The 5,000-nt window shown below is 39.0% G+C and overlaps 1 protein-coding gene across 11 annotated transcripts in view; it reads left to right on the top strand.

Annotated features, from left to right (window-relative positions):
• cpo (couch potato) overlaps positions 1 to 5,000 on the top strand; it is a 329,161-nt gene that overhangs the window by 81,865 nt on the left and 242,296 nt on the right. The window lies entirely within an intron of this gene.

Here is a 5,000-nt window from a genome sequence, read left to right as displayed (position 1 = left end):
TCTCTCTCTCTCTCTCTCTCTCTCTCTCTCTCGTTTATGTTAAATTACCGTTTATGTTAAATTACCTTAAATACACAAGTTCTCCCGTTCTTTATTCCGTCTCTGTTTCTCATTATAAATGAATATTCACCGTAATAGACAAAGAGGCTCTTCGCCAACGTCGTAACCCCTATCTATTACGTCCTTTTATTCTGACAAAGCTCTCTGACTTTCATTACGGGAAAAATCGGTGAGCAAAGAGTTATTATAACATCCAATTCCAGTATGTGTGTATGTCTGTGTTTGCCCAGCTCCCTTCCTTAATAATGTTTACTTTAGCATACAAAGGAATAATAGACGAGACTTTTCTTTCTTTTTTTCTATTCGACGCCGCCCATTAGGGATAGATGTGTATTGAAGTTCAATTACTCGCAAGAGGCAATTTTTGATTGCATTTTTGTACTTTTTGTTTCGTTTCCCGTTCCTGTCGTTAGGGTTTGTTTAATTTCCTCTCTGAGAGCGAAGTTCTTGTCATTAGGGGGTATTGTTATTATTAATGTTATTAAATGTGGTAGTGATAAGAGCTTTTGATTTTTTTTATGTTAATTGTATGTCTCTTGTTGAAACTTTTAATTAGTTCATCTTATTGCGTACCTGTGTATGTAATCCTCAAAATATCATGCATACTTGGCAGTGATATTAACGCTTGAAAAGCATATAGCGATTTGGGCAGTGTTTTTTTTTTATTACCGTTATTTCTAATGGTTTTTTGTGTTTTTGTATAAATCTCTTTGAGCAATGTGTGAGACGAATAAGAAGGAAACTTGAAAGTTCGTTCGTCATGCAGTGTATATTTAGCTGTAAATAGACCCCGTGTGCTGTGCGAGTGTGCTTCCGTTGCAGAAACCGTGTTCAGAGTTTCTTCGGAAATAATGACGGTGCTCATTCATAATCCGCACAGCAAGTTTTGATCTAAAATAACTTCAAAATATCGGTGCAAAGAAATGTGGTGGACTGGAATCCAGTGGGTACATACATACATACATACATACATACATACATACATACATACATACATACATACATACATACCGCCTAGGTTTGACATGCTCATGCGGGCAGGCCATGGGAGGGGGCCACCGCTCGTCCTCTCCTGCTGGAGGTAGTAGATTTGAGGAGAACGGTAATATAGCTTGGTAAGAGAGCTGGACAAAGCCGACACGGCCCAGTTTGCATGTTGGAAGGGTATTTTGCGGAAGAGCCTGCTAAATACTTTAGGAGGTCCCCGCCCTCCGAATTGAACTTCGCCTCGCTGAAAGTATTGGCTTTTGTGAGCTTGTGTTCGTCTCCATGGGCGTGTGAGGGCCTGTCGGGCAGTCGGTTGTCCGAACTAAGAGGCTTTCAAAGAACTTCAAAAAATAGGAATAGTTCTGCTTTGGGAAATCTCTCGTTTATCTGGCATTCCTCGTTCCGTTTTCGATCCGCTGAAAAAAGGGAATTGTTTTTTCTATTTTCCGGGAAAAGTGAACCTAAGTTCACAGTATTTTTTGCCGATTATTTATTTGTATATATAGGACATGATATACTGTCCTGTCCCTGACTCGACGGTAATCAACAGGGCCATGTGGTAAGGGGCAAATTATTTCAGGTAGAATTTATCGTTAACAGTCCAGAATATATTGTGCCCCGTGAGAAAAATCAGATGCCTGGAAGAGAACAAAGAGGAAACGAAGGTATGAATAAATGATTTGTTTTTCAATCTTTTATTTGGTTTTGGGTGGAGTTCGGGGGTTAATTATAAGGACGCTCGTGAGTTTTGTAGGGGACAGGGAGGTTGAATGGCGTAGTGGGAGGAAATCTCGAAGGTGCTTTGTTGGACACGCGCCCAACTCAAGTGCCTCTTCCTTACCCCCTCTCCTCCTCTTCTTCCTCCCCCTCCTCCCCTTTACCCCCTTGTCCCCTTTGTTAGGACTACGAGTCAATATTTTGGAAATGATCGATTAATTAAAAACGGAAGCTGCTTCTAGAGCTCGTACTCCATCCTCCGTCTCCCATTCCCTCCTCCTCCTCCTCCTCCTCCTCCTCGCTCTCCAATGTCCTCCTCCTCCTCCTCCTCCTCCTCCTCCTCCTCCTCCTCCTCCTCCTCCTCCTCCTCCTCCTCCTCCTCCATCACCTTCGGGTTGCTCTGTTCTCGGGACGTTTATGGAAGGATTCGGGAAAGGGCGGTTGAGGTTGATCAAATTATTTAAATATTATTGGTGATGAAAAAGGTACATGGAGTTGGCACTCATGAGTTAGTTGAAAACTATGGGAATTTATGTTTTAGGATTTGAATACTGTTACTGTTTTTTTCTAGAAATCAATCTCTTCAAAATATACACACAGTTGTACACACACACACACACACACACACACACACACACACATATATATATATATATATATATATATATATATATATATATATATATATATATATATATATATATATATATATATATATTATACATATATATATATATATATAGATATATATATATATATATATATATATATATATATATATATACGTATATATGCATACATACATATATACCTGTATATACATGTATATATAATTTCTCAAGTTAATTGCAGGTAGTGATTTGTCGAGAACGTTCGCATGTCTTGTTGACGTCACCGTAGTTACCTGGTGGCGCCAGACTGGGGACACCAGGTTCTCGATTTGTTTGCGCGTAGTTTGATTTTGCCATTTGTGATATGGAACAGATTTTTGTTTCTTGCCGTTGTGGGATTTCGTTTCATTATTTTTAATGAACGTTATTATTCCACCGTTACTGGGCGCTTAAATTTATTGATGGTTTAAATTTGTTGTTTCTTGGCTTCCTAGACTTTGGTCATATAGGTGTGAATCACCACCAGTCTCTCTCTCTCTCTCTCTCTCTCTCTCTCTCTCTCTCTCTCTGATTTTCTTTCTCTTTTTCTTTCTTTCTTCATCTATTTTCTAAACTCCGACCCTTTGCAATACATCTGGGTATTCTCTCTCTCTCTCTCTCTCTCTCTCTCTCTCTCTCTCTCTCTCTCTCTCTCTCTCTCTCTCTATGGTTTTCTATCTTTTGCTTCATCCATTTTTAAAATTCCGACCCATTGCAATATATGTGGATATTTCTCTCTCTCTCTCTCTCTCTCTCTCTCTCTCTCTCTCTCTCTCTGTTCATAGGCTGTTAACTGTGCGAGTGAAATTCTAAGCAGACTCTGTGTTCCCCTGGGAATGCTGAGTCGGTGAGAGCTTGCAAATGCATATACATCCATGATGGCTGGGATCCGATGAAAGATGAAGTGGCTTCTTGAGTCCGAAGTGTTCCCCTCCCCCACCCCCCAACCCAGGACTCCTTTACTGGCCAGGGAGATTCCCTGACTTCCTTACAACAAAAAGATCCCGAGACTACCTTCAGGAGGTGAATTCTGCTTTAAGCTAGCAAAGGGAATGCTAGATGCTCACACACACAGTTGTTGTGTGCTTTTTGCTTAAATCATTGGCATTTTCTTTATTTTATATTTTATTTAATCAAGTCAGTACTTGTAATCATTATGGTATTAATAATTCTGCATGATAAGCAAAGCATTTCTATCAGTTTTTGTTTTTTGTTTTGTTTTTTTGCGTGTTCGGGTACCAAACTCCATGTTACACTTGTCGCCTAATCGGGAGCCATCTCTTTAGCCGTTGACCCTTAAGAAGTAAGGAGAAGGAAGGTACCACGGTCCGACCTCAAGGCGATACGTTGTCTCTGGTTTTGCAACTTGCTTTGTCGACTCTCTTCTTATATTACCGTCATTTTCGGATTGGTGCTCACGTAGTAATAATAATAATCATAATAATAGTTTTTAGATATCGGCTAATAGATATTAGTTTCCCCAATGTGAAGGGTTATTGGTCGGCTTCTGGAAGGCTCGATTTCAAACGGCATATGAAACCAAGCCAATTGCCTTGACGGCACAGTTTAGATATAAAAAGGCTATTCAGAAACCTCAAGAATTCAAGTCAGCAACTGATACTGACATTTAAGTAAAAGGCTATTACTTTTAAAGGAGGTTTCAGTTCAAATAATTGTCTTGAAGCTTAATTTTGGACCAATTCTCCCCCCGTGAGGTGGCATTCCAATCTAAATTCAATATCTTAAGAAAACTCTCTTATTCAAATTGGTTGTTTATCCTGAGATCTTAATCGCATTCAACAAGTTTTCGTTTATATCTTCTCTAGCAATAAAATCTAAAGCTCCCTTCCACCTTTTGACATAAGCATTTTCTGTATTTGAATGCCAAACAGGTTGTTTGAGTGTTCTTAGAAACCTCAAATCCTTCAGTGAAACGAATTTGGTGAAAGTCTCGGATGAAATTTAGATCCAAAACAACCCCCATAACCTCTGTCATTTGATCCCAAGGATTCTGCTGTGAAATTACGTTTAAAATCGCAAATTTTTAGTTTTAGTTTGATATTTGGTGGTGGCGTTTAGTACGTGTGAATTAAACTGCTAAGCCCTGCATTTGGTGCATTTGGTCTGTAAGGTTTGTTTTAGCTCAGATTGAATCGCTGGTAATTCAACATTAAAAAACATTTAGGATTATAAGGGATCTTAAAAGAAGCTTGTAGTGTGAAGAATTCAAGTTAGGTATGAGACATAAAAAGTTTTAAAACTAATCAGATTTGGAGTGTGGTACCATTAAAATTAGATGTTTTACAGTAGATGAGGTTAGCAAATTTAAATTTATTGCATTTTTATACGCACGTGCACATACCGCAAACGCACACATTCTCTCTCTCTCTCTCTCTCTCTCTCTCTCTCTCTCTCTCTCTCTCTCTCTCTCTCTCTCTCTAGGAGATTCCATGTATATGAAATATATGTATTTTATCCATATATCAGAGATAGAGGAAATGGGAACGCACCGTGCTGTACTTTTTCAAATGGAGTGGAATTAATGAATGAACCCAATCCGGGGATTTACGAAATGGTAGACTGGCT

The sequence above is a fragment of the Macrobrachium rosenbergii genome, chromosome 27 (assembly GCF_040412425.1).
Source record: "Macrobrachium rosenbergii isolate ZJJX-2024 chromosome 27, ASM4041242v1, whole genome shotgun sequence".
Classification (NCBI taxonomy): domain Eukaryota; kingdom Metazoa; phylum Arthropoda; class Malacostraca; order Decapoda; family Palaemonidae; genus Macrobrachium; species Macrobrachium rosenbergii.
The sequence above is the reverse complement of the archived record's forward strand: the minus strand, read 5'-3'. Positions and strand labels throughout refer to the sequence as shown.